This window comes from Neolamprologus multifasciatus, chromosome 22 (assembly GCF_963576455.1).
Source record: "Neolamprologus multifasciatus chromosome 22, fNeoMul1.2, whole genome shotgun sequence".
Classification (NCBI taxonomy): Eukaryota; Metazoa; Chordata; class Actinopteri; order Cichliformes; family Cichlidae; genus Neolamprologus; species Neolamprologus multifasciatus.
The window spans coordinates 10,948,130-10,975,432 of record NC_140459.1 but is presented as its reverse complement, the minus strand read 5'-3'; the positions used below and the strand labels follow the sequence as shown (position 1 = coordinate 10,975,432).

General features: G+C 39.9%; 1 protein-coding gene and 1 long non-coding RNA gene across 2 annotated transcripts in view; both read right to left on the bottom strand.

The window, feature by feature from the left end:
* epha10 (EPH receptor A10) overlaps positions 1 to 27,303 on the bottom strand; it is a 164,755-nt gene that overhangs the window by 59,583 nt on the left and 77,869 nt on the right. The gene's annotated exons all lie outside the window — the stretch shown is intronic.
* Positions 1 to 27,303, bottom strand: part of LOC146492976 (uncharacterized) — a 52,275-nt gene that overhangs the window by 2,963 nt on the left and 22,009 nt on the right. Inside the window, exon 3 of the long non-coding RNA XR_014872146.1 lies at positions 1 to 27,303. This exon is cut by the window's left edge and continues 1,256 nt beyond it; it is cut by the window's right edge and continues 15,025 nt beyond it. This is a non-coding gene — a long non-coding RNA (uncharacterized LOC146492976).

Sequence of the window (27,303 nt, the reverse complement as noted above, 5' to 3'; positions counted from 1 at the left end):
ATAGACATTTCGCTGGCCCACGATGGAAATGTGTGTCTAATGATAGGGGTGTATCAAGACAATATGTGCAGCTCAGATAACAAAAGGAGCTGGCTTTGCATGATGCCCGTCATTTTCCAGGGATTCAAAGGGTCGCCAAAAGCAAGTGCCAGAGAAGGTCATGTCAGTCAGCGTGGCCACAAGCCATCTGCCAATTGGAGAAGAGGAGTTAGTTTAAAAGGCATCCAGCGGTGAGAAAACAAAACAAAAAAACTGAACAAAACAATGGAGATACTTGTAATGAAGAGTACTCAAGAGTGCTCATTTGGTTTTTCTCATCTTTAAATTGCAAGTTGTATAAATTTAAGTGGAAATCAGAGTTTCAGTGGAAGTAAAGGAGAGTGGGTGGTTAGAGAACTAGCAAGACAGAAGGAGAGATCTGCCAGGACAGCTGGCAAACCAACTGATCAATTTGTCCTATGTGCTGACTGGGAGCCTCGATTAAATGAAACACGGCGGCACATGTATACACGCGCACACAGAGGCATATTTCTTCAAGGTGTTATGATATAGATATGCAGTGACATGCCAGGTCCTTGGGGTGGGGGGTAGTGGATGACACGGTACGCCAACTGCTGTGAGAGATTGTTCGGAGAGACAGAGACACCAACAGACAAACAGATGGCGTGTGAGAGACAGAAAGACAGTAGGCTATGTACTGTACCGAGAAAGGACATTAAACAGGGAGGGATAATAGTCTCCTTCAGTTTGACTGATAGACAGAACAATAAACACAGGCATGGAATGCATACAGATGAGAAACACACTGAACGAATGAGTGACAGTGTTAGAATAAGGTCATCTATAGTAGGAATATATAACAGCAGAAGTGCTCTGCTTGCCATAGGAGCTTATCGGTAGTTAGAAAAAAAAATATAGGAATATGATTGCAAAACTTGTTATCAATCTTTCTTAGAAAATTCATTATTACTCTGACAGTTTGAGATATGCCAACAGTTTTGCCATCTAATGAATAAAAAGTAAAAGGCCAAAGAATCCACATTTCAATGAGCTTACAAATGACTTTAATAGACTTTTGTCTTTGTGGGAGGAATCAATTCATAGTTTGCCCTTCTCTCTTATTTTCTTTTTCCTTTCTTTTCTCTAACCTTAAACATGCCCATTAATAAGTCATGAAGCACTTAATGCAATACATGTGAGCAATGAATTGTTTCTTTGCCTCTCTGACAGCACACATTAATAAATATTAATAACCCTAAAAGAGGTTTACTTTAGACCTTTGTGCGCACACACAGACACACATTTGCACGCAGCTAAAGCCCAAGAGAGATTACACATAGACATAACGCGACGATTTTTTGCAGAGGTTTTCAAGGAATTGAACAAAGTATGTTAGTCAAAGGGGTAATGGTATCATAGAGAGATGGGGATGTGATTCCAGCAGTTGGAAATCAATAATTGAGAGAGCTTTAATTCAGATGAGTGCTCCCTGTGTAGCTGATGGTGATTTGAATTCTTTAGGCTTCCTTAACATCCAAAAAAATGAATTCTAATTACCATCTTTTACACACACACGGACACGGACCTACGCACGCACACATGTAAATCTGCATCTCCGAATCAGAGAAGTAGGGAGGGAGGTGAGTCAGACTGAATTGGAGTAGTTGAAATTGGACAAAAGTAGATGAGGTCAGTCTCATTCCACATGATAAATTGGCTGAAGAGAATGAGATACGGACCATATTGGATCAGAAAAAAATGTTGAAAAATACTGTTTCAAGCTAAGACGTTGGAGCTTAGGAGGAAAAGGCTTGGAAAGTTACCAGTGCAACTCTCCAGACTGAAAAATATAAAAGACTCTTAATACCCTGGTCAAGGCTCATGAACAGTATGTGTAAATTGTGGGGAATTTACATGTATAGTGCTGTGCAAGTCATTCTTTATTTTTTGCCAGGAAAATGGAAAATAGGTGTAGTAACTTACTGAAAGGAGCCAAACATAAATGTTTACACATACTATGTAAAGCAAAAACCGAGTTTGTACAATTGAAGAGCTTAAAAATCAATATACCCATCTTCAACACAGCCTGAACTCTCTAAGGCTCTCAGGAATAGTTCTCCAGGCTTCCTGAAGGACATTCCAACTTCTTTAGATGTTGCCTGGGGAGACCAATCCATGACTGACAATGTTCTGTTATGTGTTTCAGGAATGCTTTAACTGCACTGGCGCTGTGTTTGGGATCACTGTCATGGTGAAAAGTGAAGCTGTTCCCAATTGGACGAATTTCCTGTTACTTGTTAGCATGTTGGATTACACTGTGTGGCAGGGCGTGGCCTGCGGTGCAGTGCAGGGAAGGCGGACGCACCTGCACGGCATCTGCAATCACGCCCTGCAGACTTAAATATTGTACTGGGTCCTGTGGTTGGGGTTGTTGTGGTAATGTTGAGCGGGCAGCGGGAGAGCTGCAGCTCTGTGTGCATTGTGAAGCAACCGTGTGTGACAATAAAAGGATGCAAAGCATGTTGATGTCACTGGTTCTGCCGTGTATGTTTACACACTGTTAGATTGGATCACAATCTAACAGTGTGTTCTTATTTTCATAATTCGATCAATTTTTAACAAGATGGCCCAACACTCCTAGCTGAAAAGCAGGTTCAAACAATGGCAAAACCTGCTGGACTTTATCTTTATCTTCTGTAAATCATCATTAATGATGATTTGAACCAAAATTTTCAATTTGGATTCATCATTCCAAAAGACCAGTTGTCACTGATTTTCAGCATGGATCTTGTGTAATTTGTGTAAAAAAAGAAGAAGAAAAGAAACATCACTCTGAAATTGGTCACGGATAAGGACTAGACTGAAAATGGGTAAAAGGGCAGCCAGTGTCCGAAGAAAAAGTCTGAAAGCTCTTCAGAAAGCCTTTCTCTTAAGACAAATTTCCAATAATTACAAGAAAGTTTGTTTCCCTGGAAGCAAAATCTAAAGAAATGAGAGGTGATCCAAGACTTGTGAACAGTTCTGTCCTCGTATATTAATAATTAAAAGCTTTAAAACAAATCATAGGGATGAACTATACAGGTTAAGGTAAGACAAACTAAAACAAAAAAACCCAACTTTAAATCAATGCTTCTAATTTAACATCAACAATTTCCTCTCATTATATTTTTAATGTTCTATATTTTTCTCTTTGTTTCAAGTTGGACAAATTAATGTTTTGACTTTTTAAAATGCTCTATTAAAGAGTAAGATAATGGTCTTCTTTGGCAATAAAGGATATAATACTTAGTATAGAAAGCTAAAAATTAATAAACCACTAGAAACTTGTCTGTTGCACAAGGCCCTCTCCAAAAAACCCGCTACCACGTCATCGGATCAAACTGTAGTGTATCATATTCACAGTAAGCAGATTTTCTGATTTTATAGTTTGAAATTAAGTGACTGATGAAAAAAAACCAAACATTTCGTGACACTTTCCATGGCCTGCTCTTTTAGAAGATACAATTTTCTCCTGAACTAACAAGCAGTGTCATAACCTGTCTGCGTGTCTAGCTGCTTTGAAGATATGACCTAGCCTTGAATTACAGCATAAATCCCTGTTATTAGCTCGAAGTAAAGACCTCATTCAAGTCACCCACTGACTGGCTGCTGCTTCACAGTGTAATCGTGGAGAAGGCTCTGAGCCGTGCCATTCAGGTCAACGCTTTATCATTTTATTCTCTGTTCTGCCCTGGTTACCGCAGACTGACATCACACAGAGAACACAGGAGGATAACTAGCGAACAATGCCGCCAGGGGTATTAATGTCAGCCGTGCTCTGTACAAGCTTTGCGCTGAAGACATGTCTAATTCTGCATGTCAAGTGCAGCATGTATACGCGGTGACAGACGCATCACACGCAAACAAAAGCACACAATTACTCACAGTTGTGAATGCAAAACTCCCACGGATCCATTCGTTGGCTTTTTCACACAAGCATCCGCTTCAACACCGAACATTTAACAATATCAAAGTGGCTACATCACAAAATAGACACAACAAAGAGCTGTCATGTTACATCACAGCAACAAAGAGCCAAGCCTGAACAGTTTGGATCAAACAGAAAATTCAGAGAGAATCAGCCAACATAATACAACACTAGGGAATCACAAAAATGTATGCATAGTCATGGAGTTATAAGGTCACGCATCTACTTTTGTGAGACAAATGTTTGTTAACCACATTAATTTTAACTTTTAACAAAAAAAAAAAGTTTCCGTTCTTGTTTTGGGGGCGACACGGTGGTGCAGTGGTTGTCACTGTTGCCTCAATGCAAAAAAGGTCCTTGGTTTGATCCTCATGCCTATGTGGGTTCTCTATGAGCTTCTTTCCACAGTCCAAAAGCAAACATTAGGTTAGCTGGTGATTTTAAATTGTTAAAATTACTGCGATAGGCTTTAAACTGACCCCATAACCCTAAACTGCTTACTGAAAGGCGATGGATGCTAGTTTTTAGTTGCACTTTAATAATAGATTTTGAATGTAAGGCTTCTAATGATGTATGCTCATTCAGTAACTTTTTTTCATTACTAAAAAAAGGTTCCTTATTGCCAGGCTATGACTTTGTTGTACTTGACTTTTAATAATAAAATTACTTAAAATTTGACATTGCTTAATATACCCAGGATTTCTCCTTGTGGCATTGAAAATGGCAAATTATTTTTTTGTGATATTTGAATTAAAGTCAGAAATTTCAGTGTGATGACAACACTAAGCCAGACCACATTTGCAATTGGCATAACATTATGGAAACAAGTGTATGCCAAAATACCATATTTTTTACTGAAATTAATCAAAAGAGGCATTCCCGATTTTTATGGTCTTTTATATAAAAAAGTCATAAAGAAAATTGGATGGCGTGAGTATTTATATCCAGTTTTATTCCATTTTTTGTTGCCAAAATACTTCAATAACTATGAAAGATATCAATCAAATGGTGGCACACAGACAAATAGTGAGGCAACTGCCAAAAACTAGGAAATCATGAATGAAAACAGTGACCCACTACAGCAGAGTTAAATATACTCCTTAAGGTGAAGGGACAGATGCGTTTGGTGTTCTAAAAACAATTGAAAGTCAGTTATTGTGGTTTAACCCGGTGATATTGCACACTTTATTGCAGGAAGCTGTGCTGCTGTGGCAGAGGCTCTGACACAAAGCTCAAGGAAGCAGTTAAGGTCATTTAAAAACACTCCGACTCCCTAAATTGCCACAGTAGCTGTCAAAACTCGATTCCTTCACAAAGTAATTACTTCGTCATAACTCAACACAGACATGATGCACACATTTTACATTCAAATGTAAGCTTTACAGTGATAGAAAGTTTCCGTTTTGAATAAATATCTCAAGAACAGTAATAGATGTTATAAAGTCTATCATTCTTGCTCTACATGTTTATTGAGGGTGGCAATAGCCACATTGTAGAATGACTGCAATAAATCACCAAATCCACTGAGTTTCATCCTATGCTAACAAAATAATGCTGAATATATTTAAATCTGCTTATGTTTAAACCACTTTATCTTTGGGAATATGGGCTGTTAAGTACTTATCTTTCTTTTTAGTGCTATTGTCCATTGCCTTAAACCTTATATGTGTGTATATATATGTGTATATATATATACACACACATACGCATATATATGTGTATATATAATTCATATATATATTAATTTGTAGATTGCATATTATGGCATTCCATTCAATGTTAAAGAGGGCATTAGATTGATATGATACAAAATAAATCAGATATGTTTACATGAATGTGGAAATAAACAGATGCATTTTCTTTTACCCACACAAGTGATTGAAGTAGACAGATGTCCGTAGGGTGCATATCTGTATTTTCTGAACACGTACTGACTCACTTGGCTCATGTGCTGAAATGTACAAAAAACCCACCATACACACATAAACACAGCAGACCATCGCTGACTGTTGACAGATGCTCCTCTTCTTTTCTCGTTTCCGTGTTTTTGCCACTGTCTTTAATACCCGTGCTACTTCGACGTTTACCTTTCTCCCATCTCATCTTCTGAAATAGCTCTTGACTGCTATCAACTCTGCTCCCTGCCAAACTCTGCCCCACACACACACCCATCCCCTCCCCGACTCCCCTCTATCATGTTTGCTACCCTCCCCTTTCTTTTTGTCCATTATTTGCCATCCCTTCTTTTGCTCCAGCAATCATTTTCCACAGGATTTATCAGGGGTTGTGGAACAAAAGACTGAGAAGGAACAATTTCTGGATGTTATTGCCTCCTTCTCTCCTCTCATCTTGTGAACATTTGCACTGTTCATATTTGAGTATTTAGCTCTTGTTCTTAGCCTAAATGACTACCATTAAGTACACTTTTTTTTGTCTCCCGCTCATTTTTGTAAAGCGGATGGTGGGCTTGGTAGTAAGCTAAATATGGATCTTTTATTGCATGGTTCCCAACATTAACCCCCCTGTTTGTTTTCCTTAAATACATAGCTTTTACCCACAATCACACGCACTGGATTTTGACTCTTAAAACCAAAGAAAAAGTCAAATACTCCAAAAATAAAATCTGACTGTTCAGTGCTTTAAGCAACACAAACTGACTTTTATTCACACATTTGATTGGAAGCTTAACTCTTTCTGACAGATGTCTGCATATAAACAACATTATATTTACAGTATGTGGTAAATAAGGAGTGATTTAAATAATGGGGAAAAAAAAAAGACTGACCCTAGTTTCAAGCAGTTGCTATAATATAATCAGCTCCATTTTTGTGTTACATCTCCATGGCTTAATGGGCTGGGATTTAATCTTTTCTCATCTTTTGGTTTCTATGGCGAACACTGAAAAAAAGAGTGTTTTATTAACCTAATATGACATCATCAACTTAACCCGCAAGCTTTGACCCTCAGGTTGACCCTCATCCAACTGACCTTATCCTTTAAAATCTAACTGTAAAACCACTGAACATCATTTCAATCATGAGTTTCTCACCGTTTCATCCTGCCAGGGCCAAGACTTTTGAAGATATCAACTCTATCGAGTGTAGGGATTCGTCTGGCATTGTGATAGATGGTTGAATAATGGTCACATGTCATGGGAGGACTAATGATTAGCCTATCAGTGGCACAGCAGAAGCAACATTGTCAATTGGTGTGCTTCTGAACAACAAATTGATGAAGATAAATTCTTGTTATTTCACCTCGCTCCACTATTAAAATGCTGCCATTACCAACATGTTGGCTGTGCTATGTCTCAGTGATTAAGTTTGATATATTGGTTTGTAGTGACTGATTTAGTCAAATCTCCTCCCCCATGGAAAACAGTTAGACTGAAAAAAATGGAAATAGCTGTAACAAGCTGACAAGCCTGATATGAGGCTATGCTAAATTGTCAGCCTCATCCATTGATTACTGTTATTGGTATACCAAATGTGGGGACTTTTATTTTTCTTATGTGTGAGTTAGAAGCTTAGCCACATCCTTATCTTAGTAACGTGTCACCTGCACACAAGTCCATACTACACACATACTACTGCATGCATACACACAAGCAGGAGTAGGTGTTATTTGAGGAACGGGGTTTTGCGGTGGTCCTACGCACAGCTTTGCAGACAGTCGTATACATGTAGCTGATGTATATGCACTGCCACCACGGGGCAGTATCACAAATATCCAGTCTTTGATAATGATGCTTGTGCTCCTTGCCTGCCAAAATAATTACTATATCATATTATATACAAAGAGCTGAAGTGAAACAGACTGAGCCTTCATACCCACAGATGATTATTACTGTCATGATCACCTTCATACATGGAAAGTCTCCCACACACTTATCCTTCTCACTTAACATATCCATCACATAACCATGGATACAGCTTGCTGCACAAGACGCGCGCAGTTGAAATTTGGTTCCTATATTGTGTGAACATATTTGTTCACATATGTTTTTGAACAATAGAGTTTCCGTATACATTATGTGCATATCAGCTGCGAGTTGGCAAACAGGTGTGCATATGAATGTCAGCCAATTTCAGGTCGATCGCACACAGAACGAGATCCAACGTTCTGCTCACACGCGCGGTTGTGCTGCGTGCTCGTGTGTATTCTGTTCCGCTTGCCTGTCACACTCGGCTAAAACACAATTCCTCCATCAAACTGAGAGTGAGGATAGCAGGTAAGAGAGTAATATTGATTTGTAATGCTCCTGAAGGTTATACACACAGCAGTCTTTCAGACACTTACATCTCTCCCCATTTGCGATGGCAATATGTAATGTCATTCTTCACTACTTCCAATTTTTCATGTATAAAAATGCATTTAAATGCATGTCTTTACTGCGAGTACGCTGTGTATAACAACCACAGGCTCAACCACAGTATGGGATGGAAGAAAAAAAAAGCTGCTGCCAACATGTGTTTGTTTTTGCTATGCACTCAAAAACAAAGAAATCGTCTAAGAGTAAAACGGGAAAAATAAACTATTGCAAACGCTTCCCAACATAATTCACTGTGACACGCGACTACATTTTAAATTTCCTAAACATCTAATCAGATATGCAACTGGAAACTAATCACATGCACTGGTGGAAGCATTAGGGATGATATGGAGAGTAGATGAGAGTTTGTGTTTTCTTGCATGCCACTCATCTTTGTGCGTGCGTGTCTGTATGATTATATGCATGTGTGGGTGTGTGTGTATACCGAGTACGTCCTGTTATGAAAATTACCAAGCGTAATCTCCAGCCAGCAATCTGTTGTGGCACACCAGAGTCATTTGATTTCTTTGAATCAGCTATTCAAATCTGAGATGTGAACTTGAATGAGTCGCGCCTTCTAATGACATTCCATTTTCATTTGCCTCATCAGCCATTTTCATTAATACTGTGACCCAGATATAGACAAATGGGCCTGATAAATTTGATTCCCAAGAGTATAGACGGATGAGCAGTGCTGCATATCTTTAAGTACAGTGGAGGAGAGGAAAACGAGGGGTGGCGTGGGGGGGTTGCTGTAGAGCTTTTTGTTCTATCTAATATCTAGTAGAATTGTTAAAGGAGGATGTCAAGGGTAATCAGATAGGCCCTCGAGCCTGGAAGACACACCTATTAGAGTCACTTAGAGTGAACTCGTAGTAGGTGCGCATATCTGTGTGAGTCTGTGTGTTTTTTACGAGTGCCTATAAGAAAGTGGTGTGCATCTTATGCAGCAATTTATGTTCCTAATATGTGTGAAAGAAAGTGTGCTGTTGCATGCATAAACACAAAGCAGAAAGAAGATTAGATGCATATTCCAGTTACAAACATTAGCCTCAAGACAAAGACTCTACTTGTTTGAAACAAGTGTAAGCCTCCAGCAGACGTGCGTATACAGAGTTGTCTAGTTTAGATTTTTATAATTTTCTATATGGTTTTCATATAGCAACCAAAATATGAGAAACTCCTTCAGTGTAGTCCATCACAAAATGCACCAGTCGACTCAAACTAGTCTCAACAATTTGATAAGATAGTGTTTTGAGATTAACTTTCTTATGCTATCTCCTATGCCAGGGGTGTCAAACTCAAATACACAGTGGGCCAAAATTCAAAACTGGAACAAAGTCGTGGGCTAACATTAATATTTATTGGAAAAAAAATCTTCCTCCAGATATAAGAATGAATCTTTTCTTATGGACTCAAATAGGTTTTGCTGGAAAACTGAATATGGAACAAGCAAAGCTTAATACTAAACAATATACATATTAGCTGTATAATACCAGTAGGCCAGCTCTAATAGTAATTTGGTATGGCTTCGCGGGCCAAATGTAATTAGGCTGCGGGCCAAATTTGGCCCGCGGGCCAGAGTTTGACACCTATGTCCTATGCTATCTTTCTTATGCTTCTCTGTTCTCTGTGTAGATTTGGTAAATGGCCTGTATTTGTATAGCGCTTTTACTAGTCTCTAAGGACCCCAAGCTTTACACAACCAGTCATCCACCCATTCACACACACATTCACACACTGGTGATGGCAAGCTACATTGTAGCCAAAGCCACCCTGGGGCGCACTGACAGAGGCGAGGCTGCCACCGGGACCTCTGACCACCACCAGTAGGCAATGGGTGAAGTGTCTCGCCCAAGGAGACAACGACCGAGACCGTCCAAGCCAGGGCTCGAACCGGCAACCTTCCGGTTCGCCGATTACAAGGCGAACTCCCAACTCTTGAGCCACAATCGCTCCACAATTGTGTGGTCCATGTGATTTCTCTCACATGGATTTATATGCTCAGCGAAAGCCTCAGTGATTCACCTGCCTGCCTCTCATTTGACATGTTACCTGTATGCATTAACAAAGGTTAAGTCTCAGTGGTCTTAATATCCAGGTAAAGCATAAAAAAACATCTATTTGTGTGTACGAATACAAGCCAATTCAGACTGTCCAGTGTAAATGAATTAGATGAACACTCAGGGCGAAATACTAAACAAAAATCCAAAATATTCCAAGTAGCAGTTTGAATGATATAACTCTAATTCAGAGTTCCAAGAACACCAGATTGTTTCTGTCTGATACGAGTTTCAGTAAAGTCAAGACTGCAGTGTTCAGCGGACCATCTAAGACAAACCTAATCCCTTGTCATCACTCATTCTCTGCATCATTTAAGATCAAGCGTCTCCAATCCAAACTTATTAAACGGCTAAACAGGTGCAGCGATGGATGGAGATAATGGTGGGGGGTCACTTGGACGATACGGGTGATTAAGTGTTTTCACCGGTAGGGGAGTCATGGCCAAAGCATACGACAGTTAGAATGTTTTTATACGTGTATGTGTGTGTGCGTACGAGAACAAGACCCCATGTGATGAGGAACAGTTGGTCTATCAGGGAGACGGATGAGGTGAGCTGATCCCCCTGCCCTTCCCAACCCCCGCTGGGTTTAATGGCCGTGCTCCATTTCAGGGATCAAAACACGCATACGTAAACATGGATGAAATGACGATGATTTTCTGAAAAGAGAATCAATTTAAAAAAGATTTTTGCCAAGAATTTATGGATCCCAGCATCCTCCAAATTACTGTTGTTCTTGCTGCAAAGAACACAGTGATCACACCAGCTTATAGTTAACAAGGTCTTCCTGTGACAATTACACCTCAGAAACTGCTTCCAGTAGTAAAAACTGAGCTGAAAAATTCAGGAGGGAGGTTTTTGCAAATCAGCCATTGATTATGCACTGGAGGGCATCCAAGTTAAAGAAAAACAGAAGAGAAAACGCTGTTAAATTGCAGCATGCTTGTATAGTATTTTCAGAAATGTAATTTTTACTAGAATTTCTCTTTTAGTCATGCTCCTATATAATCTATAATAAAAACAAAAACACAGATAAATTGCCAGGTTCCAAAACACAACTCAGATGCATAAAAAGGTAAATATAAGTACATCAACATGCACACAAAACACTTGTTTAACGCGTTAATTATTCTTCAAATTACACTACAAAAAAAGCAAAACACTCACTCATCCAAAAACATACATCAACATGATTGCTCATTAGGGATGGGTACCGGTATCCGGTGCCATGATGGCACCGGTTCTGACATAAACGGTAGTAACCAGACCGAAAAGCAGCGCACATTTCGGTGCTTTATTTCGGTGCTTTTTTTCCTGAGCTGTGATACACTTTCTTCTTCCTTACATTTGTATTGGCGGTTGGCAAACAACTGAAAGGTGCATTACCGCCACCAACTGGTATGGAATGATACACTTTAGATTCTAGCCAATCATTTTAAGTTTCCGAGAATAGTAGGCGGGTCCAGGTACGTACGTTCTTTTAGAGCAGAGCTACAGATTAAAAATGTCCAAGGCGAAGTGGTCAAAAGTCTGGCTGTACTTCACAGCAAAATATGCAAACTCAGCAGTTGCAACAAGTGCTTTAAGCTGATACTGTGATACTGTCAAAGAAGGTAACACCTCAAATCTGATGAAACACCTGGCGATGCATAGTGTTTTTTTTTAAAGCCGAGAAATGCGCCGTATTTGATAGCTTGCTGCGAGACCTCACACCGAGCACATCTACTGCTTGTGGGTTGCCTGTTATCGGACCCGGAATTAGCAACATCCCCCAAAAACCCGAAGAGGAGAGTCCTGGCCCCTAGCCCTGCCAGTGTAGCAGAAATGATGACGGATGATGATGGCAGCAGCAGCCGTTCTTCTCTGCGTGAGTAGCTTAATGTTGTTCGTGTGTAATTTACGTTGAGTAGGCTAACCACGTTATTACATTAATGCATGTAAGGTGAACAGCAAACACCATCATAGCTACATGCAGCTGTCTTCTTGTTTGATGGCAGATACTCCCTTCACCCTGGCCAAAAAGGCTAAAATGACCAAAGAAAAAGTGGAAAACAGTTAAACATGAGAGGTTTTTGGACAAAGTTTGTGTTTTTTTCCATTGTTTAAGCACTGCTTCCAGCCAAGAATGATACCATATATGCCCCATAGCTGCAGAAAAGGCTAACATTGTTATCTTTTTACAAAAAAACAGCTGAACATGAGAGGTTTTTGGACCACTTTTGTGTTTTCCATTCTTTAAGCACCGGTTTGAGCACCGTTTAAGCACCGGCACCGTTTCAAAAGTACCGGTTTGGCACCGGTATCGGATAAAACCTACACGATACCCATCCCTATTGCTCATACATACGCAAATGCAATGTGACAATTAACGCAGCTTAGTGCGCCCGCTGCTTGAATTAAAATTGACGCCTTGCAACGCAATCACAGGGCACAATTAAGCTGTGAAGGTAAAGCGGCCTTGACCTTGCTGTGTAATTAACAAACTCTTCTTTCATTAATCCCCTACTACCCATTCTTTTCCACCCCCTCCAAATCTTCCCCCCTATGTCCCCCATTTCACACAATGTCTTCCTCCTTCTAAGCAGCCGTTTAATTAAGACATGCAACATGGCGTCATGAAGAGTCAGGGGACAGAAGGCGTGCAATTACGGGGACGGAGAAAAGAAGGCATGAAAGGAGGGGAAACAAGTCAACAAAAGATAGAGAATTTGGGACAAAAAACAAGATGTAAAGAACTATACTTCGAACAATGACTGCACTTAGAACATTTGCTGTACTCAGAACACAATTTTCCTTAGAATACTCTGCAAAGCCATGCCTTTGCCAGAAATTATGGTCCAGCCACTGAAGCATGCGGAGACAGACTGAACGAGACAGTGAGTCATCGAGTAAAGTGACTCAAGGAGCATTACACTGGCTGCGTGCGTTTCTGTGAATGCAGCGGTGCACGTCTGTTTAAGTGTGTGTATCCTAGAATATGATGGTCTCGGGCGAGTGCATTGGACACAGCAAGCTATTCATAGTGCAAAAGGATGCTAAAAATCTGCAGATAAAAGAAGCCTTAATGCCTTAAACAAAATGTTGAAGCTAGCCAGGGAGCAACGGAAAAAAAAATCACGGGGCACAAGCAGACATGGCAGACGTTTCGAGACCCACTTTACTGCGCTATTTACTGCTTCACTTACTGCTGTCAACAGCCATTGCCCGATACAGGCAGAGAGTTGTGGTGAGTCAAAGCTTTAAATAGGTAGGAAAATTAGACAAACAGGTGGCTGAGGTGGTGGAGACTCGCTGCGCAGTCTTGTATTTAAAAAAGTAGAAAAAGTCAAAGAGAAACAAGCAAGTCTGTACAAATTAAAACATCAGTTCATTAAGAACATGCTGCACATCAAAGGTCTCTCCTCTCTTTTCTGGACCATGAAAGATAAACTGTATATGCGCAAAACCTCAGGGTGATGTATAATAAGTATAGATAAACACTTTCAGCCATTATCTTTTAATTAAGGCCTACAAATCCTGAATCAATCCAGTTTATACATTTCAGAAACTACAAGCGTCATTACTGACAGTGCAGATGAAGCTGTGCTCCTACAACACGTTGGTAAAACATGAAACCAACTTGCTAAAGAACAGTCAAAATTGCATTGCTGGTAAATCAGACTTGACAGTCAGGCTCTAGGAGTTGGCCAAATCAGCAGACCAGACTACTACACTGCTTGTCATAACATGGGTAGAACAGGGAGACATTCACACCAGTATCTATCAGCACCAGTTACAATCAAGCACTGGCACTAGGAGTTTACCTTTAAAACTGCCCAGTTTTATTCCTTTTCCTTCTTCCACTTCCACACTACTGCTGTTAGCATGCTGGTGAAGTGGTCCTCTGCTACCTCTGCCTCACATCATTATTAAAAATTGTCTCTGTTACGCTGCTCATCATGATGCCGTTAACGCTACATAAATGTATCCTGGGGATCAAATAACACACTGGGAATAAATCTCTCCTGACGTGCAAAGCCTGCACATCAGATTATTCCACTAAACAGTGGAAATCAGTATTTCAGTACATACCAGTGAAGTTTAGCGTTATTAGTTCAAGTTGATTGAGTGACAAACGGTAGTTTAATCCTCTTCTCTTGTGTATACAACAAGGAAACCTATGAATAATCTGCTATTATAATAAACTGCTTTCAAAAAGAAATTGCTCTTGTGAATTTTTTAATTAAACAAAAAGCTTACCTCTCAAGGCCCTTGTAAGAAGATGGTTAGAGCTACAAGAAGCTTCCAAATAAAGTACAAGTTATCTCAACAAAAAGACAAAAGGACGACTCCCAAAATATTTAGCACGCAGCAATGTGGCAAACTCATTTAATGTATTTGATTCGATTACTTTTAACGATACAGTTCATAATTCTGGATTGCTACTGAAATAGTCCACGTCTCTCTTTAAATGCAATGTTAAAGAAAAGCAAATTGTCAATTCAGCAGCAGCTACTGGGCACAACTGGGGCTAAGAGAATAAAATACCAAGATGTGTAAGCCTACATCTTTATGATACACCTGTATTATTCAATTCCCCACATGCTGCAGCACCACTGATGCATTAAACAGACGCTATGATAAAATTTTACTCTTATTTGACTGGGGAACATTTGGTGAAAAACAGATATAATCAAACAGTTGATTGACCCAGACATACTGGAGTGTTAATGGAGCAAATTTTCAGTTATAGCATAACCAAAGTTTTTTCCAAGCAAACTTCAAGCAAAGCAAACACATTGAAAGTGTTGGTCGGCGTCGGAGCCAACAAACTGTGAAACGTGTCCTTCAAGAGAGTTAGAAGCAAATAAAAAAAGCTTTTTAATAGTGAGAATGCACACAGAAGCTGTTTTGTAAATACACTTAGAGAAAGTATGACGGAAAAAAAATGCAGTTTGTGCAAAACAAGAATAAACTTTTCTGCACAGTGCATAAAGATGACAGAGGTCATGGAGGGAGATGGAAAGACAAAGTAGCAGCATTATTTAGCTGCTGCGTGGGAGTGTTATGTGTGCAAGAGTATCGATTTGTCTTTCCCCTGAAGCGTTGTAGCATCATTTCTCCGTTTGCATTTGTTTTGCCTTTTATTTCACTCCCTCGATCCCCGCTTTCCTGTTGGCTGACACCCTCCACACTTGGAGCTCTCTATTGCTGGAAGGCAAGCCCAAATGGACTGCAAGTGTAGGGGTGTATGTGTGTGCGCCTGCGTTTCTGTGTGGAAGCATGGAAGTTCAATAAAAACCTTGCTCTGTATTTTTAACTAAGCCTCGCTGTGGGGGGGGGGGGGGGGGGGGGGCACTGCTGAAATGGCTACAGTGATTACTATACAGTTCGAGTCCTCTTTCTCCATACAACCAAAACTGTATGCAGTATTGATCAAACACCACACTTCCCCATTTACTAAATGTACTAAGTGCAAAAGAACTAGATCATAATGCAATACACTGAGTATTTATTGAGCGTTTCTACTAACTAAATGAAAATCATGCATTTCTCAAGAATTCAGGTAGGAGAAATAAACTTAAGTTTTCCTCAAGTTGTACAGTTGATCAGTTATCCAGTTTGTTATGTGACATTTCCTATTCTAGGAAACATTTTCAAAGCTCACAACATAAGCTTTCTTTTAAAAAAACAACAACAACCTTACATTCTAGTTTCTCATCGCTGTCTGTGGCATCTAATCCCAATACACTGAAAACATCTGGGTCACTAATATAACTTTCCTGAATCTTTCAGAATGTGTTCAATTTGAGCTTTCAACACTAAAAAATGCACATGCATATAGTTTAGTGTTTGTGTGGCCCCAGCTCTAATAAATTCAGACACATAGCACAGATCTCTGCCAAGGGCAATATGCTAATCAAATGTTTATAAAACTGTAACAGCAATATTAGAAGCACAAAGGCGAGGCCAACACTTGGATATAATTATGAAACCGCTGCCTGGCACATCCCCTGTGCCACCTTTAGGGAGTTTTCCTACTAATATGACACTGCAAACAACAAATTAGTTGTTTAAGAGGAAAGTGATACAGCTTCTCAGCACTTGGGGGTACACTGATGCCTTTCCTTCTGTTTTTAAAATGTGCTGATTATTTCGCAGGTCATTTATAAATTAAAAAAAGAAAACAAAGCACACTACATTCAATTTATATTTCAGTTTTAACCTGCTGTTAAACTGAGGTTTCATTGTGTGCTTTTGCACCCTGGTAGAGCTGGGCTGGCTAGACCACATGCTCCTCCAAGTTTAATGAAAATCAGCCTGGTAGCTTTTGCATAACCCTGCTCGCAGACAGACAAAATAATAACAACAACAACCTCTTTGGTACACTCTGTAATCTGCCAGACTAGCTGTAAGGTACCCTTCCAGACCATCAGCATCTTGCTACAAATGCTTACTGTCTCGTTTCTTGGATTGAAAGCCTGAACAATAGGTCCTGAAGTCCTGGTTATGCAGAGTGGAGATTTCAGCCTGACACCCTATATCCCTTTCCCCACCGTAGTCCCTCATATACAGTCATTCTGTCTCTACCAATTGCTTCCTTCTACCCCAACTCACTTGCTCACTGCTGCTGCCTGCCCTCTGCTGCGTTGTCCTTGTTACACTTCTGCCTTTGGCACATGAGCCAGCTGCACACAGGGCTGACTTGGGTACACAACAACTTATGCAGAGGCTACAGACACACAAAGTGTCAGGGCTCTGTGTGCGAGCAGGCGGAGGTGAGGATCCAAACGCAGGACTCGGAGACTGAATGCAACTCAAAACCCACAGCTTTATTGCTGGCAGAAAACAAAACAGAAACCAAACCAGGAAAACCACAAACTGGAACACACAGGCAAAATCGCGACACTGACACAAAGAAACACGGGGCTTAAATACACTGAGGGAGTCATCGAGGAATTAGAGACAGAAGGGGAACCCAGCTGGGAGGAATGAGACCTAATGAGACAGAGGAAGCGGAACTAGAAAAACTGACATGAGACATAGCCCTTCAAAATAAAACAGGAAACAAGAGACAATTCACAAGACACAGACTTGACACTGGACTAAAAGGGACACCTAAGAACAAGAAATCACATGAGAACTCGAGCACTAGAAATACAGAGAAAGCTTAAACACTAGTAGTGATAACAATGATGAAAACCAAATATCAGATCAGAACAGGAGTCACTTACAGCAAAGAAATTACACAACAATAATAATAATAAACAAAACACTGGGTCATCGACCCAGGACCGTGATACAAAGGGCAAGTGATTTTTCAGGATGCAGCTGCTTCATTTCCACATTTCTTTTTCTGGTTCATGTGTGGTATGAATATTTGGCCAGAGCCACAGCTTAAATGGGAAAAACAAAACAAAACCACCAATCATGGTTAGACGAGAGACCAAAAGAGAAAACTATTTTAAACTAGGAAACGGGCAACATGGCAAGACCCAGTGAGTAATTTATTAGGAGGTAAGACTATGATTATTTTCTGGTTGGGTTGGGCAGATTGTTGCTGGTAGTAGTTGGCCAGTTGTAAAGTTGCTTGTCAAAATACCTTCCCATCTGGATTTGAGGCTCTGCATCCTTCCATCTCATCTGCTCTTCTCCTTGGCCTCTATTGATCTGCACTGCCCCTTTTTGCTGACCTCCTCTGATCACCCTCCTCTTTTCCAACCGTCTTGCACTTTCACCTCTGTTCACCCATCTCCCGCTCACTCGAACACTTGTACGCTTTTTTTTCTTTTCCTCCCACCGCTCTCTCTATTAAAACCTCTTACTATCTGCACGCCCTGAGGAAAGAGCAGAGAGTGAGTGGGATCGCTCCAACTTTGTGAGAAGCGGCCACGATCCAAGTGTAAAACGAAAACATTCGTCCACACACACACACACACACACACACACACACACACACACACATACACACAAAGTTGGGACCTAATGCACACACAAACACACGATCATCCAGAAACCCAGAAGCAGAAACACCCACCACTATTTCCATCTCCAACTTAATAATCTGCTAACTTTCTCCAAATATGCTTCCAGCTTTCTTGTTGGCAACAGGAAATTAACAGAGCTAGCAGTATGCTTAATGTAATTTCCCTTTTCCAGTGTGCAGCCGGTGTCTTTCTATAGTTTAGAATAAAGTATGCATGGCGGGATTTTGGTGTCATAAGAAATATCTAGGCTATTCTTTCTCCCACAATTTCCAGTCATATGTTCATAGTTTCACAAATGTTGGAAATTATAATCAATGTTGAACCTTTGAGGATTGTATACAGAGTTCATTGAGCAGTTGCCATGGTTATAATGGGATAAGACTGCGGTGTTGCACCCTAAGCAGCAATAAATTAATAAATAAAGCTGTAAGCTGATGGGACCATCATAAAAAGAGCTGTGCTTACGGGTTCTGAAAGGGCTTTTAACCCCCCCGAGCACAATGATTAACAGCATCACTTAACCCTTTGCAGAGTAAACTGTTTTCCTTTGGTTTCCACGCTACTCCACATCTATATGTGCCGGTTTATCAGTGCCTCAAGGATATGTGATTAACATGCCTTGACACTAACATCACCTCTAGTGAAAGATCTCTGTATAGATACTAAAACATTCGCTGAAGTACAGATGATTTCCCAGTTCCCATTGCATATGAGATTATATGTGCTGTACACCAACGAGACAGAAAATTCAGCCTTTATATGGCAAAATAAAATGTTTAGCTATTTACTTTTTAGACTTTGTTGTGAATTGCAATAGCTATGCCATTTCTATTATTGTAGGGTGTTAACCTTACAACACAAAGCAACTTAAGATGATTGTTATTGTGATTTGGCCCAATATAAATATTGAATTGAGCTGAACTGAATTAAATATTGTCCTTAATAATACCAACATACATTTTTCTGTGATCTAAAAGTGTTAAATCACATAAGAAGTAGATAAATCTGAGTGCAACAGACTGTGGGAAAAGGAAGGCTAGGTAAGAAAAGTGAGAGGTTAAGCTGAGGAGGGAGTCTAAAATAAAAAGGAATTCCCTTTCTCGCTTTGTCAACTGCTTTGATTTGTTGCTCCTCACACTCATAGATACCAATTCAGTTCAGAGATGGAGACAAAAAGCATCCTTCAAGGAGGATGCAAAGTTAAACGTGAAGATTCCCTGTCAAGCGTAAGACAGCATTTATGTCACCATGCATTTCGCTGTGCACTAATAGTACATGACAGATCCACACAGATGCAAAAATGCACAGTGGGTTATGCAGTATTCAGATGGGTTGTAAACAGAAACATTTTTGCAGACATCCAGTTGCGTGTCAGATGACATAGGGAAACCTACCACAGTGATGTGAGAGTGCAAGAAAAAACATGTGCTAGCCTCCAGGAAGAGTTTGTGTGTGTCAAAAATGAGACGCACACATACTCGGTTTCTCTCAGTTTTCTCTTCTTTTTTATTTTATTTCCTCTCTATGACTTCTTTACATACTATTTAACTTTCACTAAAGTAAAATTGTAACACTTGAGAACTCCATGTGAATGAAAAAGTACACTTTTATGACACAAAGAAATGGCATTTCTTGGAAAAGACTTTTAGGACCGAAGCTGTTGCCCATTTATGAAACCACACAAATGCAAACCAAATAATGCTGTCAACTTTAATCTGTGACAGTAATTAGCTAAGTCATATTCAAAATGATAGTGAAGCCAAAACCCTGTTTGCTGTGATTAAGATGAAGAGTGGGTGTTGGGTTTTTGGTTGAATACAATTCTGCTTTCTAAACCTGCACATGTGAAAAACACATTTACACAAACAACCCTATTCAGTCCAGTGAAACCCAAGTACACCCTTAGTTCACCCTGAGGTCAGACCCTGCAACGCTCAGAGAAGATTTTTTAAAACGGAAGCACTGCATCTAAGACGCTACAGGCCTCAGTTAGTATGTTAAATGTTAAAGTTCACGAACAGTTCATTGAACAATTATGGCTTGTTTAACATAACATAACATGATCATTAAATTATTTCAGCACTTCAGGTATTAGGCAATAGTAGTTTGACTCTCACTAACATGCAGCAATTTTATTAGTATTCATCTTGCACAAAAATCAAATCAACTGAAAAAGTAGTAATGGCAAGGTAGAATACTTTTAAAGTCCCAATTTTTCCTTGTAAATTATTGCCCACTATTCACCACGGAACACTAACCCTGACTGAAATATTTATACTGCCTTTTGCTTTTAAAAATCTCTACAACCCAACAATTCCATTCCAAATTCAGGGATTTAAGTATCATTGTTACTCCTCTGAGAAAAAGAAACTCAGTACATCCTCACATGCTAACATCCATGCACACACACGCAAATACAAACACACTCACTATCACTGTTCTCATCATCCAGACACATGCTCTGACAGTACCAGCTGGGCAGATTAGATGGCATGACAGTTTATAAGAGAGGAAGTGAAACGAACAAGGCAGGAAACAGCGCTAAATATCACGTACACAGCCAGGTCCACTTCTGTTCAGTGCACATCCCCACACATACTAAACTCGCCAAAAGATAATAAATGTCAAGTGTGTACGACCAACACAGACACATGAGTTGAACTTCAGAGTTTCCTGCAATATGAGTATGAAGAGGGACTGTACAATAGAGTGCTACATAATAACCAAGAATCGTATTTTGGAGACTCTATCCAGTTATTTTTCTCAGTAAGTAGTTCTGGAACATAATAGTACATTTTTCAAAGTAAAATTACTCAGTTTATGTATTCATTTAAAGAAAAATGGTTAAAATGTGCACATTGTGTGACAGTTACTTTGAAAATAGTCACTTCAATTCTCCAAACTCTGCAGCACTCCTTAGGTCAGTGGAGCATTTCAGTATCTTTTAGCTTATTGTTGTGATTTTCTAGCAGAAAATGCTCTTGTGTTGTTCGATTCCGACTTATTTTAGGCAATAGCAGACAGGCATTTAAGGCAAAAAGCTCTTATATATCCATGTTATGCATACACAGCTACAAAGTTAGTGAATAGCTCGAGAACATAGCAGGGAATTATCAGCTAAAAAGCAGCAGATTCCCTAAGGAGTTGGTGAAAACTAAACTAGATGGAACAGAGAAGAAATATTGGACTGCTTAGGGTGGACAAAAACAGAAATACAAACTCGTGCTTTCTTGGTTTGTGTTTTCTCAATAAACTGAAAAACATTTGTTACCACGCTCAATATAACAACTTATGGAAGTGATATCAGTGTCATTATTGTATGTGCAATAAAAAAAATAAGGCAATACAATGCTATTACCACTGAGCAGCAGAAATGACTAGGTAAAGTAAGACAACGGCTAAAAAAAAGTGTTTCAACTCATGACGGGAAATGAGGATGACCCTGCACTCTCAAAGAGGGAATCAGGGTCAGTCTATTACGGGGTGTCAGCGTATAGGGAACTTAGGCTACGTTCACACTGCAGGTCTTAATGCTCAATTCCGATTTTTTGATCAAATCCGATTTTTTTGTCTGCTCGTTCACACTACAAATAAAATGCGACAGCAAACGCTCAAACGCTCACGTTCTAGTGTGAACGCTCAAAGCAGCCCGCATGCGCAAAAGAAGATGTCACACACAACGCGCTCTGTTTAGACCCAGAGCAAACAGTATTGTTTGACTGATGGCCCTTAAAATAAAGACTTCGGACTTCACGTTTCCCAATTTTTGCTTTAAGTTATTTTGTTATTTACATAATAATGTAGATAACCTAATAATGATACTTATTGCTGTTTTAGAGAAGAGCGGTGCTTCAAAGGATAGTTGCAGATTTCTGTCGGAATCTGCAGATTATACAGTACAAATAGAATGTTAACGTTTCTCCAACGTTGTCTTCCCAGCAGTTTCACCGGATGGCCAGGAAGCGTTCGCGATGTCTTATCGGGCGCTTCTCCGGCGCTGATAATTGGCGTCTGTCTTGTGTCAGTGACGTAAAAGACGGATTTAATGCGACTTGACCGTTCACACAGCAGTCGCTTTCTGAAACATCGGATATGTATCGGATTCAGTACCACATACGAAAGTGACCCAGATCGGATTTGAAAATATCGGATTTGTGCCGTTCACACTGTCATAGCATGATCGGATATGGGTCGCATAGGGTCAAAAAAATCGGATTTGATGCGCTTTCGCCTGCAGTGTGAACGTAGCCTTAGTAGGGCAGCCAAGTAGCTGGAGGAGTCAGAACAGAGATTGAAGGCCAGTGCCCAGGTTTGAACTACTGGCAGCCGGCAAAGGCACAGACAAATGTAAGTGACGCAGGAGAAATGTTTTCCTCAAGCTTCAGGATATTTCACAGTTGTGAACATAAACAGAACCAGCGACAACCACAAGTAATTGGCATGAGTAGCGTTGCTAGTGGAACATGTTACAGCAAATTACTTTAGACAATGCAACTGACGTGAGCCAATTACAGTCAGCATATTCTGCTTATAGTCCAGCCCTTCGAAAATGTCCACAGAGGAGACTATACCCATAAAATGCAAATAATCATCTATGATACACACTAAAACAACTTTTAACAGTTAATATTGTTTGTTGATCTCATTGCTCTTTAACTGGATTAATAATTTCAGCAACTGCTGTCACCATGTGTTGTTAACTGAAGTTGCTAATTAAATACAGTAGCCTTGCCAGACCTGTGCTATGCGTGCAACTCAGTGTACCAAAATGTTCCTCCCTGCTTGGTTGGTTTGCATTAAGGCATGTGTTCGTGAGTGTGTATCCGACTGCGTCTGTGATGAGCCCTTATTAGTATTTCCTCAAGACACTTGTTTTGTTACTATGATATCCACCACTGAGAGTGGATATAATTGGACCAGAATGGGATCTGATGACTTTAAATGAGCCCCATACTCGCAGTTACTGAGCTAAATGGCAACAAAGCCTGCTGGGTAGTCCTCAAAGAAAGGCATCCCTCTCTGTGATTGGATACAACACGCATAGCTCCCTCCGTCTGAATTAGTCTGCTTGTTTTTCAGCTGACACAGAGTCAAGTCCTTCTTAATGCCTATTGCTCACACGCACAGATAACAAAAGCATACACACATAAATCCATGAGCGCATACACAGTTCCAAATGCACACACACAAAAAATAACAATAGAAAAAATAGAAATACAACATAGTATTCAATCACTGCCATAGCCACATAATGCATGACCTTTGCTGTGCTGGAAAGACACACACACATACTCACACAGCTATACAGGCACACATTGCAAGCACACACACAGTGAGACAAAAGAGCAAAACATGCTGAGAGATAACACACAGTGGTCAATAAATGACAAAAACCATTCATTCCCCCATCCATCCTTCCCCTTATTTATACCTGTCTCACACTGAGTGAATGTGATTGGCTGCCGGTGGGGGAAAAAAAAGCAGAGTAGAGTGCTGCTGAGCCAGACAGAGCTCGCCAATTAGATTGATCTTCAAATGACTGAGTAAACAAAGGTTACCAAGACAACAGTTGGCAGGGGATTTGACAGCAACTAATTTATTCTGTCGTTTTGACTTTGGCTCCAGCGCATACTGCCCTAGAGGTATGAGGGCAGCCCACGGTGGAGAACGCATGCACGCATTACACAAACACATGTGCACACAGGATGACTGGTGAATCAATAACAGATTGACATGCAAACCATTCTCATCAATGCACATTTGTGCACATAAAGTGAGAAGCACAGATATAAACTGTTGCAAAAACTAAGAATTTATTTGTCTGCATGGGGCAAAAATAAACTGTATTTTTCACCCTGTTTTGATGTTCCAAAAAAACCCCAAACCTACCCTGTTAAACTACCAACCGTCTGCATTTATATGATCAGTGCAGAATGCTTCAGTGCAGTGTGGTAATGCCTCTAAAGTGTGTGTGAAGTATCTGTGCATCTATTGATTCAGTATGCACACGCAAACACACAGCAGAAGCAGCAGCGGCAGGAGGAGACTTGTCGATATACAATCTGTAGAATTCACACCTAATTGTGTTTGATCGCAGGTCGCTGCAGATCAATAACAGTTGCACACACCAGTTTATACACACATACATTGCAAACCGAAAACACACACACACACACACACACACACACACACACACACACACACACACACAGAGTATATATTGCATTTATTTACATAACATTTGCTACCTTTTTTTTTATCAAGCTGTCAGACATCCAAAGAGGGCTCCTTAAATTTGCTCTCTTGACAAACCAATGGATTCTTATTTCACTCACATACCACAAGTGTCACAAAAATGGTTCTGCTTTATCACCAGCTACTAATTAGTGGACTGTATTTTTGGTTTATAACAAAGCATTTAGTAAGATTTTGTAAGATTCACCACCAAATATATAACCGGAATCTGCATTAAAACTACCTTCTTTAAACTGCTTACATTGTCCTCTGGCAGTTATTGTAGTGCCTAATTTATTATTTATTTGAAATGGCAATGCAAAGCTCATTGTAGAGGAAATAACCTAAACAATGAAACTAGATCAGTAACATAAAACTGTTGTTGTCATATTAATATATTTCCAAAGTAAAAGATGTGGCAAAAACTTTGACTAAGGTTAGTCATGTGTAGGTACTTACAGTTAGATCCATAAATATTTGGACAGAGACAACTTTTTTTCTAATTTTGGTTTGGTACATTCCCACAATGAATTTTAAATGAAACAACTCAGATGTGCCGACTCTCAGCATTAAATGGCTTTCAGTGGGTTGAACAAAGCAATTGCATAAAAATGTGAGGAACTAAAACATTTTTTAAAACAATCCCTTCATTTCCGGGTCTCAAAAGTAACTGGACAAGTTAAATAACTGAAAATATAATGTTCATGTCTAATACTTGGTTGAAAAGTCCCAGGCCTTTACTACAGTAGCTTTCAGTTGCTGTTTGTTTGTAGCCTTTCTTTCCTAAGTTTAGTCTTGAGCAAGTGAAATGCATGCTCAGTTGGGTTGAGATCAGGCGACTGACTTGGCCATTCAAGAATATTCCACTTCTTTGCTTTAATAAACTCCTGTGTTTCTTTGGCTGTATGATTTGGGTCATTGTCCATCTGTATTATGAAACAATTAAGTTGACTGGATTTAGCTGGATTTGAGCAGTATGTCTCTCAAAACCTCAGATTTAATTCTGCTGCTTCTGTCCTGTATCACATCATCAATAAACACTAGTGTTCCAGTGCCACTGGCAGCCATGCACCCCCAAGACATCAAGATGCCTCTACCATGTTTTACAGATGATGTGGTATGCTTTGGATCATGAGCTGTTCCACGCCTTCTCCATACTTTTTTCTTACCATCTTTCTGGTAGAGGTTGATCTTGGTTTCTTCTGTCCAAAGAATGTTTTTCCAGAACAGTGCTGGCTTTTTTTAGATGGTCTTTTAGCAAAGCAATTTAGCCTTTCTATTCTTGAGGCTTATGAGTATCTGGCACCTCGCAGTGAACCCTCTGTATCTACTACACACAGTCTTCTCTTTATGGTAAACTTCGATATTGACAAGCCAACCTCCTGGAGACTGTTGTTCACTTGGTTGGCTGTTGTGAAGGGATTTCTAATCACTGTGGAAATAATTCTGCGATCATCCACCACTGTTGTCTTCTGTAAATGTCCAGCTCTTTTTGCGTTGCCGAGTTCACAGTGCTTCCTTTCTTTTTCAGGATGTACCAAACTGTAAATTTTGCCACTCCTAATATTGTGACAATTTCTCTGATGATTTTTTTCTTTTTTTGCAGCTTAAGGATGGCTTTTTTCACCTGCATGGAGAGCTCCTTTGGCCGCATGTTTTCTGTTCACAACAAGATCCAAAATGCAAGCGCCACACTTCAAATCAACTCCAGGCATTTTTTTCTGCTCAATCATTAATGACATAATGAAGGAATTGTCCACACCTGCCCATGAAATAGTCTTTTAGTCAATAGTCCAATTACTTTTGGTCCCATTGAAAACAGGGCGGCACATGTTAAGAAGCTCAAACTCGTAAACTCATCATCCAATTTTGATGTGGATACTCGCAAATGAAAGTTGAGAGTCTACACCTTATTTCCATGTCCAATATATACTATAATTGGAATATGTTTCAGTAAACAGGTAAAAAGTGTCCAAATATATATGGACCTAACTGTATCTACTTGATTACTTTGCCTTGACTCTGCTCAGAACAGCTGGTTATTGTGTTTGTATTGTTCCAGACGTGAATGTTGCCAAAAGGAAAGTTGCAGAGTGGCTCTTTGTGAACAAGCTGTGTGACATGAATACTGTCTGTAATGCCAAAATGCCATATGGATCGTTCGACAAAGCTAATATCAGCCGATAATATTGGCTGGTCTCTAATTTTTACTTTAAAATTATTTATCTGACTAGGTTTCCTGGGATGCTTGAGCTTATCCAAGCTAACATCAGGCAATAGGCAGTATACAGTCTGGAATGATCCCCAGTGCCTCTCGGCTCTAAGAGAAAGAGAGCCAACCAACTGTTTATGCTCACACACAGGCATCCCTACAGCCAATTTAGAATCACTTACTTAACCTAACATGCATGTCTTTGGACTTTAGGAAACAAAAGCATTTGGGGCAATCTCATAAAGGTCCCAGAACCTTCTAGCTGTGACGTGACAGTGCTAACCGCTAAAACACTACGCCACCCTGTGCTATTCACTTAAACAAATTCATTCATGAGAACAAATGATAAAGATTTCTTTATTTAAATGTCCCCATGTAGATCTTTTTTTTTTTTTGCACTGCACAGATGGCATGTATAGAATATGATGTGCACATGAAACAAGCAATCATGTTTCACAGTGTCAATGCATGCTGACATTTCATGAGACTGAATGTCAGTTAGCACCCAGCAGCAGGGTCAGAGAAGGACGGGGTGAATGAACACTGAG